Genomic DNA, 15924 nt, shown 5'->3' with positions numbered 1-15924 from the left:
AATATTTACTGAGTGTCTACAGTGTATCAGGACCTGAGTAATCACTATGAGGGCAATGGAAAAGTGTAGTGTGTAATTCCTGCACTGTAGGAGCTTATAGCCTGACAGCGCAGACAAATCATGAGGGGGGAGAAGGAATGAAGTACACGGATGTGTACAGAGCACCTACTACAGCCTAGGAATTGTGCTAGGGACTTCAACATAAGCTGCATAACTAAGTTCATTATCATCCCTCCAATTCTTTAGTATTATTTTTCCCACTCTCCAGCCAGTCATACAGCCTTCAGGTCATCCTCAGTCCTCTCTGCTCTTGCTCACCTCCCACATCCTACCATCACTAAATCCTGTTCCTGGACCCTTACGATGGTCTCTTGACTGATCTCATTGCCTCTGTTCTCTTATTAGCCTATCTTCCTTTCACATTGTGGACAAAGTGAATTCTCTGAAATGCACATATGATTAGATTAATTACAATTCCTTTGGGATGCAAGTGACAGACTCCACTGTTGCAAAGGGGGTAATCTATTATTATGAATGCAGCAATGACTCTTGGGCTCCAAGAGTAGAATGCAGCTCCGTCAGATGAACGGTATGGACCAAGACTATAGTCCTCTCTTCCTATTTCTTGTCTTTGCTCCCCTCTACATATCTACTTTATCTCTCACTGCGGATCAGCTCTTTCTTCTTTCTGGTCTACGTGGCAGAAAATGACAGCCACACCAAGCCTGGACTGCATCAGTTTCCATTCTAAATTCCTCAGAGAAGGAACTCATCAGATCAGCTTGGGTCAGGTGTCACCCTTGGATGAATTACCAACGGTAATTAAGGTTACCTTAAAAGCACAAGGTAACTGTAACCATATTGTTGGAAGAGAGGAGGAGCAGTTCTCAGAAAAAGGATTGCTAGGTAGATAGATCAGTAGGAATTCCTTAGAAAGGCTGAAGATTTGAGTTAACTGGAGCACATGGTCAAGTTAGGGGTAAAAAGAAATGTTTTCAAAGATGATAGCTTGAGGCCTAAATTTCAGGAATCTTTATGTGAAGCTAAAGAGTTTGAACTTTATCCTACAGACATTGGGGAGTTATTACAGTTTTTAAAGTGGAGTGACATGAACAGTATTTAGGATAATTAATCTAGAAGTAGATTAGATAGATTTGAATTGGGAGAAATTGGAGCAGAGCCTACTGAGGAAGATGTTGCAGGAGTTAGCTATAAGATGATAAGGGAAAGAAAGTGAGTAAAAATGTTAGAGAAGATGCAAATTACTTGGACATAGGTGAGTTCTGTTTTTTGATCTTGGTGAAATTTTTGTAATTATCATATTAATATGGAACACAACAAAAAAAACCCCAAACCATATGTTTCATAGTTCATAAGGCTGAATCCATGTACTTCTGACAATTCCTCTATCATATTTCTGACAGTTTTAAAAATTTTCTTTCCCCTAACTCCTTTCTTTCACCATCCTCACTCCAGGCTACCACATATTGAGAAGGTATTATTGGAAATAGAAATGAATCTGCAAAACTCTGAGGGCTAGTTAGGCAGAAAGGCAATGAGAGTGACAAAAAAATGATGAATTGTTTTCAATCCAAGATGGGAGTTTCTGTAACTAATATCATTAACTAAGAGTACTGGACAGTGAGTCATTTTTAAAGAAGCTCGGTTAAGTTCCCATAGCATTTTCTGTGTTAAGTTTATTTTAGCACTTATCACATTACATTATAGTTATCTATGTGGCCTCCTCCACATGGGCTGTCAACTTCCCTAGGGCAGAGACCCTTTGCTTATTAATCTTTATATCTGTGGTGCTTGGCATAGGACTTGACTTATCTAGATGCCCAACAAATATTGAGTGTCCCCCATTTAATTATAGGCTTTTAAAGGTAGAATCAGTGTTTCTTCATATACCTTATAAAGCACTTCGAAGGGGGTAATCAAACAAAAATTATGCACGTGTGTACTATCAGCCTTTCCTCTGTCCTGGTTCTTTTGGATTTTTATGAAAAGAGTTGAAACCAAAAAGAGTATGAAAAAAAATGTTTTCTAGGGGTTTGTACAAAAAGAGGTGAGCGACTACCTGGGATGTGCAAGGACAGTGGATAGGCGAGAATACAGGGGATTTTAAGAAGTGTATGTTCTCTTCTTGGTATTTGAACATCACAAGTGAAGGACTTGCCTTATTTGTGAACTCTTTTTTGTTCTTGAATTGCATTCATTTGATGACACCATTCTGGGCTAGAACCGCATGGGTCATAGTTATTTAAGTTTTATATTTATTTAGTAAGGATCTGTGAAAAGAAGGAGGGAAAAGAAAAAAGAGAGCTAGACGGAGAAGATAATGAGGGCTACAGGAAGGAAGGGGCACGTTAATGTCAGACTTCATAGAGGAGATCATTGAATGTAAATCATCTACCTTGATTTCCATTTTGGAAATCAATATTGTTCATCTTAATTATATCTTAATTTTCTCTGAACTTAGTGAGGTTTCTATTCCGATGTAAGGGCTCGAGTGAGTTTCAGTGAGAATCAAGCGCATTAGGAGAAGCCCGTTGGCATTAAGAAATTCAGCTGATCTTTTATTATTAATGAAATGAACACTGAATAATAATTCTCACTAAATAAAGGAAGCATTTAACATCTTAAAAATAACTCAATTATTAGTTTTCAAAATGAGTTATTTAATAGTAGAGACGAAACTTTTTTTTCCCAAAGAAATTTTCCTCTTAAAATCCAATATTTTTATAGAGGAGCATCATTTTTGGAATCAATGAAAACTCATTCCTTTCTCTCAGTTACATATCTAGATATTGAGATTAATGTAGTATATTATATTGAATTATACCCTGAGGAACTCTAAAATGGAACATCAAAAATATTTAAAGGGCAATAGAAATAAAATGAATTCCAGGAATAAATTGTTTCTTAGGATCATATATAACTACTATTATTATGTAACATAATCCTGAATGAATTTAATTGTAAGTGTGCATGAACAAGCTAGAAGTTTATCTTGAAGATTTCTTGAGGCTTTTTGACATTTGAAAAAGTCAGGCTATTGATTACAGAAACATAGAATTTTAAAACAGAAAGGGACCTTTGAGATGATCTTACTCAACCCTCTCATTTTGTAGATGATTAAAATGTGCTATTTAGCTAGCAGCAAACTAAAGTCTTCAATGATGTTCTCTATTGGGACAACTACTTTGGTCTAACCATTCTTTCACCAAATCACTGCAAATATATTATTGCAGAAACACGGAAAGAACAAAGCAACAGCATCAAGCCTCAGGGTTCTCTGGCATTCATAACATCCCTTTCCACTAAGCTAACAAAACCTTAAACAGCAAAGTAGTTGTCTTTTTAAATTGATCTTGCCTTTATATTATAATGGTGGATTTATAGACACTAGGTGATACCACTTGAGCAGTTGTGGTGGCTAGAAAAGTTTTTCTTATCCTCATGAAATATGCCCCAAACACTTGGGTATCTAGATGGTTCTAGAGAGACTGTTTTTAGTGAGACCATTATTGTCAAGTCAACCTGGAGTGGAAAGATCTACAGCTGAACAGGCAGGGCCATTGTGTTCCCATTGACCCATCTATACACTTAGAGATGGTGACATGTGCTTTTCTAGTGAAACAAATGAGTAAAGATAGTTTTGTGGGAAAATCAGCCTTTAAATATCTGCTAAGGCGTGATATCCCAATTCCTCAACTTGATCACTGGAATTAATCAAGCAGTATTGGAAATATTGGTTTACGTGTCTTTCTAGATGAAGGTAGGTGTAGTTTTATTTTTCTTTGAGCGTCAAACATCTAGCACATAGAAGAAGATTGCATAAGTTTTTCTGAGTTGATTGTGCTGCTGTCGTTGCTTCTTAGTCTAGTAGAGCCTCATCGTCTACATCTGGATGAGGATATTTGAAGCAAATCTTGGAACAATAACAATAACAAGATAAACATTTACAATGTGCCTTCAGTGTTCAAACTTTGTGAGGGATACAAAGTTGAATATAACATGGACTCCCTTTTGGAGAGGCTCATAGTTCAGGAAGTATGTTAGTGAGCTAGGGTAGCCATAACAAAATACCACAGACTGGGTGGTTTAAACAATAGATATTTTATTTTTTTCACAGTTCTGTAGGCTAAAGGTCTAAGATCAAGGTTAGGCAGGTTTGGTTTCTTCTGAGAGCACTCTCCTTGCCTTGCAAAGTGGTGTCCTTATAAGATTGGATTAGGGCCCAACCCAACTGCCTCATTTAAATTTAATCACCTCTTTAAAGGCCCTATTCCCAAATACAGGCACATTCTGAGGTAATTAGGGGTTAGGGCTTCAACATGTGAGTTTTGGGGAGACACAATTCAGTCCACAGCATAAAAAAAGTACAATAATATAAAGAAAACAAATAGCTTTAGTACCAATTGACTCTGATGAGTGGGATTTAGGAGAGCGTCCTGGAGGAAGGAGACTCTGAAAGGATGTCAGCAGGTAGAACAGAAGTCAGAGTACTGCTGATAATTAGACAGGACAATTTCCAATTATTGAATATGGAGTGACTTGGTAAGGGATGAGAAATCCAGTTAGTTAAATTAAATTTTTCTGACACAGAGTAGGTGTTCTAGCAATCTGGTTCTGATTCTCTTTAACGAACTTCATCATTTTTTTAAATTTGATGCCTTGCTTGACAGAGTTGAAATACAATGGTGGTAGATTTAGCAGAGTTTTTATCTCTAAATCCAATAAGCCTAACTAGTGCACATATGTGTACCCATTGTTAAAAACAAATCTGGTAAACTGTGTGTTATAAATAATGTCTCAGAACAGCAACAACTTAGCAGCAGAAATCTGAGATGGAAGTTTAAGATTTAAGTGGAGTCTGGAATAATCAACACAGTCTCTTGAAGTCATTTTACAAAAATCAATATGAATTTTTGAATATCTTATTTGGAAAGCCATTGTCTAAGTGGATAAGACGGTCTTGTATGAATTACATTCACTTCTAGTCTCTTAAGACAAAATATCCTCCGTGAATATATAATGCAGTAGCTGTTGATTAGTACCAATTATGGAGTTAGACTGTTCTGGTTTGAGTCCTGGTTTTGCCCGTCCCACCCTGTTGCTTATCCTCCAGCAAATGGCTTATTGTAAGTCTCAGCTTCCTTCATTGTCTGAAATAGGGGCTTATGCCTTACTTATTTTTGTATTCTATAGAAAGATACTAAACCATTTGATAACTTACTCATCTACAAAATAGAAATCATAGTAATATCTGATTCATAAAAGTTCCTATGAGGATTAGACACACAAGTACTATATGTAAAGTACTTAAAATAGTACCTGGAATGTAGTAGGCATTCAGTAGGTGTTAACCCTTATTAGTATTTCACCAAGTTAACTGTGTTTAGTAAACATTTGATAAGTGAATAAATGACAGTCATCCTGAGTAATAAGGAATTGGTGCTATTCTGCAACTAGGCATATAAGCAAAATTGTATGGTGAAGGACTACTGGTGAGAAATAGTGATTGATGCTAATAATGTGCTAGCAAAGACCTGGAAGTTTCTGATGACTTCCTAGAATGTGTGGCATTGTACACATTTTTTAGTGAGTAATGGTTGCTTTTTGAGGGGAAAAAATTCCTGGAGAAATCAACCAGCTCCAGGAAGCCCAAAGATTCTTGCTTTATTTTTGACTTGGTACAGAAGGAAGTGCATGTATCTCATTCTGAGCTGAAGAACATATGGTAAAGTGTTTATTTCATATCTTTTTTGTCTTTGGTATATAGCAGGGTCTGCTGGTGCCACTCAACATCCCTTACCCCTTCTTCCTTGCCTGATTTTGTTCTGATGTACACTCCTTGCCCTTTTGACACAGGTAAATTTTGTTGGTATAAGTCAATTATGCTAAATCTTTCCCACCTGCCACCCCAACCCCCACACAATTATAGCCAATTAGAAATGAGGAGAAATCTGCAGTGGAGCTTCTGAAAAACATTGCCTTACTCTTAAAAAAGACACATAGGGTGAAGCTCACTTTTTTTCTGCTGCATGTCACCATGTCAGAGTGGAATGTTTGCATTGTGGCAGCCATCCTATAAGCTGGCTATCAAAATGTAAAAAAGTTCTCTCCTTAAAATCAATGAGAATGATCTGTAGCAGAAACTTAAGACTCGGTTTGATATGACTTTCTCTATGTCTCATGTGATGTTTATGGGTATCTAGTTGTTATAGTCGGTTTTAGATTTTTGGCTCAGTGTATGCAGATATGTTGGAAATTTTTAGAATTAAAATATATGTAGTGTTGCTTACTTTAAATATATCGCTTTTGATTCTTATTCCCAGAAATATTCTCAATTGATCCCTTACTTTTATTAATTTATTTATTCCTAGGTGGTGTCCCATCCAAGTACTAACCAGGCCCGATCCTGCTTAGCTTCTGAGATCAGACAAGATCAGGTGTGTCCAGGGTGGCACAGACAATCCTTTATTTTAAAAATAACATGTAGCTTTTTGAGACATAATTCGCATATAATTCATCAGTGTAAACTGTAGAATTCAATAGTTTTTAGTATATTAACAGAGCAACTAACACAATCAATTTTTGAACATTTTTATCACCCCCAAAGAAACCTTATAACAATTACCACCAGATTTAGGCAACCACTTTCTGTCTTGATGGATTTACTTGTTCTGGATATTTCATATAAATGAAACCATATGTGGTCTTTCGTGACTGCTTTTTTATGCTTGGCATAATGTTTTCAAGGTTCATTTATGTAGCAGCATGTATCATTACATCGTTTCTTTTTATTGGTGATTAATATTACATTGTTTGGATATAGTACGTTTTATTTACCCATTTTTATCAGTTGATGGGCATTTGGGATTTTTTTTCACTTTTGGCCCATTATGAATAATATAGTTACGGACATCTATGTACAAGTTTTTGTGGACGTATGCTTTTAGTTCTCTTGGATATATACCTAAGAGTGAAATTGCTGGGTCATATGGTACCTCTATGTTTAACATTTTGAATAACTTCCACACTGTTTCCCAAAGTGACTATATGATTTTCCATTCCCACCAGCAGTGTATGAGGGTACCAATTTGTCCACATCCTTGCCAATACTTATTGGTATCTGTCTTTTTGACTATAGGCATCCTAGTGAGTGTGAAGTAGCATTTCAAAGCAGTTTTAATTTGTTTTTCTCTGATGGTTCATTGTACTGAACACCTTTCATGTGCTTATTGGCCATTTTTAATTCTTCTTGAGAGAACTGTCTATTTAGATCCTTTTCCCATTCAAAAAAAAAAGCAATATATATATTTTTTTAGCTAGAAAGACAAACTGTTTTATTTTAAGACAATGGAAAAACATTAAAAGACAAATGTTCATTATATAACCAAGAATGTTAAATATTTGGAAACTGTAAATCTTCTAAAATGTGGTAGGCACTTCCAGAACTAAATATTGCAAATTATCCCACCATATGTCTTCTCTAATACCAACAATATTTGATAAGATGAAAAATACCAAGAAGTCCCACTAATTATTCAAAGTTACCTAGGGTTTAATGTAATTCCACAAGTAAAAGTTTTGTCCAAGATGTTCCTGACACATGAAGCTTCCGGTTGAATTTCAGAAATGTTAACAAAAGTATCCTCCTTTTTTGCCTGTGAATGTTTGAGTATTGCTGTATTGTTGGCTTATATCCACTACAGATACTGGTTCTAGGCCAGCCCAAGGGTCTTCAAGCATTGAAGGCTTGAAATAACTTTCCAACTCATTAGACATTCTTCTTTTCTCTACCATACCCTGATCCAAAGGGTTTAGATGTCCTTGGAGAACCCTGGGGATGCGTCTGCTGTTGCCCTGGGAGTAGCGGAATTGCTGCTGAAACCCCGCAGGGACCTGGAGTAGGAGCCTGGTAGGAGCCAAAGTAGCCGCCAGAGGATGGCGACGGGAAACAGGCTCCCAGGAAAGCTGCCGCCGTGCAGCGGAGAGTGGTTGCTCCCCTAAGGCCTAGACGCCCCCAATGGCGACGTGTGGTGCGGATTCCGTACCAGTCCTGAGGGGAGGGCAGCTGTGGTCACCTCCGCCTGGGGTACTCCGGAAGCTGCTCCCGCTACCCCAATCTCCTACACCGGGCGAGGGGAAAAAGGAGTGGGGGCGGGGTGGGTGGGTAGGGGGTGTTGAAAATTCTGTGAGTGCGTATCTGGAGTTGCAGACCAAGACCGCACAGTCCTGCTCTACCTCCGGAACTGTCCCGACCCCAAAAGCAATAAATTTTAAAGCAGATTATTCAGGTTTATAGAAAAGAAATGAGAAAACATGCAGTTCCCACATACTCCCTTACACGTCTCCCCCTACCCACCCACTATAAGAAACCTTGTCAAATGCAATGATATGGATGGCCCTAAAGGATATTATGCTAAGTGAAATAAGTCAGACATGACAGTAAATACCATATGATTTTACTTGCATGTGGAATCTAAAAAGCAAAGTAAATGAACAAACTAAAGAAAAACTCATAGATACACAGAACATTTTGATGGTTGCCAGATGGGGTGGGGGAAGGACTCAGGGAGATGAGTGAAGAGAAGGGATTAAGATGTACAAATTGGTAGTTACAAAATAGTCATGAGGATGTAAAATATAGCAAAGGAAATATAGTCAATAATATGGGTATTTGATTTACCTGGGTGATCACTTCATGATCATTATGTTGACTACCTGAATTAATATAATATTGTACATCAATTGTACCAGAGAAATAAAAAATTATTTTAAAAAGCCCAAACATTGGTAAAGTACTGGTGGGAGTTCAGAGAAACTAGATCACATGTACATTATCAGTCAAACGTAAAGTGGTATAACCACTCTCAAAAATAATTTGGCAGTTTTTAAAAACAAATAAAAAAACCACATACATTTATCATATGTCCCAGCAATTTTACTGGGTATTGTCCCAGAGAAATTAAAACCCAATGTTCACACAAAAACATATACATGATTGTTCATAGAAACTTTATTAGTAATAACCCCAAACCGGAAACAATCAAAATATGTCATAATAGTTAAATGGCTAAACAAACTGTGGCCCATCCATACCGTGGAATACTACTCAGCAAGAAAAAGAAATAAACTACTGACACATGAACTTGGATAGATCTCAAGGGCATCACGCAGAATTTTTATAGAGATGGCAAATACATTAGTGTTGTCAAGAGTGATGAGTGGCAGGGGTAGTGGTGCGACTAAAAAGGGTAACGTGAGGGAGATCTTTGTAGTAATGGGTTAGTTTTATATCTAAAACTATACATATAAATGTTGTACCAATGTAAAATTCCTGGTTTTAACATCGTGCTGTAGTTATGTAAAACCGGTGGGTGATCTGAGTAAAAGGGACAAGGAACCTATCTTTCTGTATTATTTTTGCAAATCTTATAATTAGTTCCAAAAGCTTAAAAAAGGGGTGAAAAAAGCACATTTATGTGCCGGTTTTTGGGTGGACATATATTTCATCTTTCAGATAAATAACAAAGAGTACAATTGATGGATCGTAGTAAGGGTATGTTTAGTTTTGTTAAAAAAGTGCCAAGCTGTCTTCAAAAGTGGCTGTACCATTTTGCATTCCCACCAGCAATGAATGAGGGTTTCTTTTTCTCCATTTGCCCATTTTATAATTGGGTTATTTGTCTTTTACTATTGAGTTGTAAGAGTTCTTTATGTACTCTAGTTATAGCCCCCCATCAGGTATATTATTTGCAAAACTTCTTCTCATTCTGTGGTTTGTCTTTTTATGTTCTTTGAAGCATAAAAGTTTGTAATTTTGTTGGTTCAATTTATATCTTTTTTATTTTGTTGCTTGTTCTTTTAGTGTCATGATTAAAATGGTTTTGCCTAACCCAAGGTCATAATTTATTCCTATATTTTCTTCTAAGAGTTTTAAAGTTTTAGCTTTTACAGTTAGGTCTTTGATCCATTTTAAATTAATTGTTATATATGGTGTGAGGTAGGAGTCCAACTTTATTCTTTTGCATGAATGTTATGTTGTCCTAGCACTTTTTGTTGGAAAGATTTTCTTCCCCACATTGAATTGCTTTGGCACCCTTGTTCAAATTAATTGACCATAAATATGAGAGTTTATATTTGGCTTCCCAATTCTGTTTCACTGATCCGCATTTGTATTCTCATTCCAGAACCACACTGTCTTGATTGCTGTAGATGAGTAGTAAATTTTGAAATTGAGAAATGGGAGTCTTTAACTTTGTTCTTTCTTTTCAAGATTGTTTTGATTGTTCTTGATCCCTAGTATTTCCATATAAATTTTAGGATTAGCTTGTCAATTTCTGCAAAGAACTAGCTAGGATTTTGGCAGGAATTGCATTGAATCTGCAGATTAATTGGGGGGGGGGCAGTGTATTACCATCTTAATAATAAATCTTTTGCTGTACGAACATGGAGTATCTTTGCATTTATTTAGATCTTTAATTTCTTTCAATAATGTTTTACAGTTTTCAGAGTACAAGTTTTATATTTCTTAAATTATTCCTAAAATGTATTCCTAAAATGTATTCCTAAATATCTTACTCTTTTTATGCTATTGAAAATGAAATTGTTCTCTTAATTTAATATTTGGGTTGTTTATTGCTGGTGCGTGTGGTTAAATACAATCGATTTTTATATACTGCAATCTTATGAATTGTTTTATTAGCTCTAATGGTATTTAGTAGATTCATTAGCATTTTCTAGATATGAGGTCATATCATCTGCAAATAGAGATTGTTTTACTTTTTCCTTTTCAATCTAGATAATTTTTATTTCATTTTCTTGGCCTCTGGGATAGCATCGAATAGTAGCAATGAGAGTGGAGATCTTTGTCTTGCTCCTGATCTCAAGGAAAAAGCATTCTGTCTTTCACTATTAAGTATGAAGTGAGCTATGGGTTTTTCACAGATGTCCTTTATAATAGTTACCTTGGAAGAAGAGAGACAGCAAGGAAAAAATGGGAAAAGAGATGTTGGTGGGGCTTGCATTGACACTCTTCTGCCCTTCCTTTTGGAGAGAGCCCCAAGGAGAAGGTAAAACCCATGGCTGAGGCATCTAAAAATAGTACTTGACGATGCCATAGAATAAAATAGAAACTGAGTTTAGTTGTAGAGAAATAAACATATTTCTTGCTCATGGAAATTGTGAACTGACTCATAATCGTATTACTATTAATCACAAAATAGCTTTCATACAGGGTCTTTTTTCACTCACAACTAGTCATGGGCATATATAATAATAATTTCAAGTAATGTGCTCTTTTTGGATGCCAGCCCTGTTCAATATGAATAAATACAGTGTCTTAGTGAATAAAATTTTTAAATGCTGAAACATTTTTTTGGAATTAGCATTGATTGGTTAGGGCATCTCCTGTGGATATAGCAAGGTATCTAGAATTGATTTGAAGTCAGAGAATAATACATTTATTGAAAGCACGATCTCATTTTACACAAAAATCAATGACATTTTCTCATGTAAAGGCTTTTGGAATGCTGACTGAAGATTTGAATCTTGAAACATTTCATTTCACACATCCAAAGGAAACATTTATTCATCTGTATAAAATTAAAAATTATACTTTCTTATTTTGTAGGACTGTTGTGTAATCAGAAGCAGGATTTCATGCAAAATGTGGACATACATTTTGATCTTCCTAGCAAGATAATTACTACACTGCATTTTAATTAAAAAAAACAATCCATCTAAATTCTTAAATTTGGCACTAGAATTCAAAACAAAAAATACTTGAAATTCTCTTTTTTCTGATTTTGCAAATATTTACTCATTTTAAGAAGCTTAATTTTCATATCCATTTGAATGCTTACTTCATTTCTCCTTGAATATCTAGAAAAGCATTGATATTGCATGTTGTTCTTTACTTTAATCCCGGATACACATTTAAAAACAACACCTGGGCCCCAGGCACGCCTGGGAGTAGGGGTGGTGGTGGTGATCTGTCATTAATATTCTTTAAAAGCAGCTCAGTTGGGGAATGCCATCGTTATTAATGTAAAGCCTAGGTGAAGAGCCAGAGGAGAGAAAGAGCAACTAGGGGGATCATTTTATAACCTATATAAATGTCTAACCAACATACTGTATACTTGTAACTAGTAAATTTAAAAAAATTAAAGCAACCCAGTTGATTTTAATCTATAGACTGGATTGATACTTGCTTTAAATGGTCACCATAAATGGTGAATTTTATGGTATGTAAGTTATACCACAATAAAATTGTTTAAAACAATCATCACCAGTAGGTATGTAAAAATTTACCAAAATAAGATGTCACGTTTCAACGGTGCCAGCAGTTCCAGTTTACACAGTACTGAGAGGCTTCCCCACATGTGGGATTTGTGGTGCTAAATGTGGTAATATTCAGAGCATACTGGCAGAGTTGGTCACCCTCTAACATGGAAGAGATGGCCTCCTTGGATGGAGGGGGCCTTTAAACCTCTTTAGTCAAGGTTATTTGAGGAGAGACAGAGATAATAACAATTCCTTTGCTTTTCTAGGAGACACTAATTGTTACTGCTTCTCTACCATAGTCACTCAATTATCATCTTGTCCTCTGGCTTCAAACTCCACCCCTTCATTGAAATTACCCTCTTAGACGTGACCAAAAACTTTTTTGTCTCCATATTCAATGGCTCACCAATGTCTACTGCCAATCCTTTCTTCCAATCTTTTTTGCTTTCTGTGGCATAGTATCAGACTCCTTTTCCTATTTTTCCTCAAACTAGTCCCATTTCTTTTGCTGATTCCATTTCTTCTTGCTTGTCCCTGAGGTGTAGACATTTTCATGGTTCTGTTCTTGGCTCTCTTTTCTTGCCTAAACATGCTCACGATTTAACCTGATTCGTTTCTGCATATACTACCTGTTGTCGGTAGCTGTTATCATGACTGGGACACCCATGCCCCCTCAGTGTCCATGGCCTCGTTGGGGTAACAGGAAAGATAGACCTGGCTTGCAAAACCTTAGAAAACGTCATTGTGTTCATGCTGAGTCCTGGCATCACAGGGGCCAGAGGTATAATGCGACATCTAAGACAGAGCCACAGGAATTAACTTTGACAAAGGTTTATATTTCCTATCTCAATGAACTACGAACTCCATGAAGAACTCTCTATTGTGTCCCTAGAATTAAGCAAAGTAACCAGCACATAGTAGGTGCTAAAAGAATAAATAAATAAAGAGTAACTCACCTTCATCATCAACACATTTCAGTCACAACATTCTGCTTCGAATTTCTTCACAGGGCCTCTAGCCTTGTTTCGTCCGCTATCTTCCTCCACAGAATATAAGCTCCATGAGGGTAGAAGTTTTTATGTTTTGTTCACTGCTGCATCTCCATTGCCTACAACAGTGCTTTGCATATGCAGATATTCAATTCATTTGTTGAATGAATCTTTACCCCACCCTTGCTCCTCTCCTGACTTAATGCCCTTACTGGTGTTCATAGAACCATGATTTTCCAGTTTATCCAGGCTCAAATCTTTACAGCCATTTTTTGACTCTTATATCTTCCTTTTATATCAGTTTAGCAAACAAGTCCTTCCGAAGTTTTCCAAATATATTTTAGAATATCATCCTTTCCATTCTCACTGCCACAATTATGAATCAGACAGTTGAAAACTCTGATTGGGACTATGAAATAGAATCTACTAAGTGTCATGTTATCTAAATTTTTGTTACTTCAATTACTCCTGCATATCACTGCCAGATCAATCTTACCTGGAGCTCAGCTCTCACTATGTTATTCCCTTACTTGAGGATCAACACTGTTTAAACTCAACCTGGCATTTGGAACTACCACAATATCACCTCAATCTGTCACTTCAGTTTTATCTCCCACTTTTCCTTTATAGATTTTTAAATGGTACGAACAAACTGGGCTACTTGTTCTTTGAATATTCCTTGAACTTTCCTACCTCAGTACTTTTCTCATCATGCAGTTACTTTCTTCAGGAATGATCATTACCAGCTGTTTCTTGTGGTATTTGCTTTTGTACAGCTAAATAACGTCTATATACTTAATCTTTTGATTCATCCCTTTTAGAAACTGACTTATTATGGTAGGTGAGGATCTAGCTTTTTCACACTATCATACTTTACCTCTGTGCCAGATATCTCCTGGTTTCTCCTCTAGTCCCAGCATCCACCTTCTCTCTGTGCCAGGGGTCTCACCTTTATGGACCGCATGTATGGCTTCCATACTCACTGGTTTCTTGTTGGGTTTGGTCTGTGGGGAGACCTCCCATCTGGGAGGTCTGAGAGATTAGCGTAGTGAGGAGAGTGAGAGACATTAGGATATTTATTACCCCAACTCCATTCCAGTGCCCCTCAAACAAAGTCATTGTTTCTTGCAAAGTGGTCTCCTCATAATTTTCTTTCAGTTTCTGTTAACTGCTCCCTCCCTTCCTCTTTTATGTGGGGTTTCATTACATAGAATGCTTTGAATCATCGACCATGTGATTGAACTCAATCTCTAGTATTCCTCCCTTTCATGGAGGAGGTCAGGCTGGGCTTATGTTAACTCAAAGCCCCAACCCCCTAATCACACCATTAGTTTCTCTGGCAAGACCAGCCTCCGTCTTAAGTTATCTCATTAGCATAAACTTGGATATGGTCCAAGTGACTAATGAATAACAAAGTCACTCTTACTATTTGGGAAATTTCAAGGATTTATAGTTTCCTTCCCAGGAATCAGGGATGAAGGCCAATTAAATTCTTTATTATACAAAAGGTACATACTATCAACATGACTTATCACTGTTGATGTTGACTACCATCACTGGCTGAGGTTGTGTTTGTCAGGTTTCTCTACTGTAAAGTTTGTCTCCCTTAACCCTTTTCATACTGCACTCTTTGTTAGAAAGTCATTATTTATACTTAAGGTCTGGAGAGTTATGCTTACCTTCTTTGAGGAAGGAAATATCCACATTAAATTATTTGGAATTTTTTGACGAGAGGGATTGTCTCTCCTCCCCATTTATTTATTCATCATTTATTTATAACAGTATGAACTCATTCATAGTTTATACTTTGAGTTATAATCTAATAGTATTTCAGTTATTTTATCGCTCAAGTTTTTCTAGCTGTGGCCATTGGGAGCTCTTTCGGTTGAATGCTGTGTTCCTTTAACATACCTCCATCACTAAGCTATTTATCGTCTGTCTATCTATCTATCTATCTATCTATCTATCTATCTATCTATCTATCTATCTATCCATCCATCCATCCATCCATCCATCCATCCATCCATCCATCTATCTATCTATCTATCTGCACTTTCTTACTTTCTCGTACTACAATATGCTCAAAGCTTATCTTGTATATTTCCTGCTCATTTCTAGAGTAGGCCATTTTCCTAAGGAGTAGTGGTTCCTTTTTATTAAAGAATGGTGCTGCCTATATTCTTTTAAATCATTTTTTTCTTCTTGACTCCTTGTTTTAATTTTATTTTTGGATATAATATTGCTGGTTAGTGCTCATTCCCATTTTGATTTAGGTGGGATTACCAGAATCTAGGAACTTTAAGTCAGAGCCTGTCTATTCTTTTGCATGGGAGATAAAAGCAGGACTTTAAGTAAAAATTGTAGTTGCAAGGACCGTAGGTGTTTCATTTGATGATACTCGGAATCCCTGAATGAATGGAATTATCTAATATGAGATAGAGAAGTACAGATCAGGAAACTGTAGGATGAAGCTATGGAAAAGAGCAAGAGAAACTATAATTTTGACTTTATGATTTTTGTCTCGAATTTTATTTTGGAGATTTAACACTGAAATTCTGTCCCTGGAAGGCCTGGGATATCATTTTTTCTCATCAGCATTTTACTATGAAAAATTCAAACATACAGCAAAGTTGAC

General features: G+C 36.5%; 1 pseudogene; it reads right to left on the bottom strand.

The window, feature by feature from the left end:
- Positions 1-7553: 7553 nt before the first annotated feature.
- Positions 7554-9637, bottom strand: LOC107499446 (annotated as a pseudogene).
- Positions 9638-15924: the final 6287 nt, after the last annotated feature.

This window comes from Rousettus aegyptiacus, unplaced genomic scaffold (genome assembly GCF_014176215.1).
Source record: "Rousettus aegyptiacus isolate mRouAeg1 unplaced genomic scaffold, mRouAeg1.p scaffold_m13_p_3, whole genome shotgun sequence".
Lineage (NCBI taxonomy): Eukaryota > Metazoa > Chordata > Mammalia > Chiroptera > Pteropodidae > Rousettus > Rousettus aegyptiacus.
This window is presented reverse-complemented; position numbering and strand designations above follow the sequence as displayed.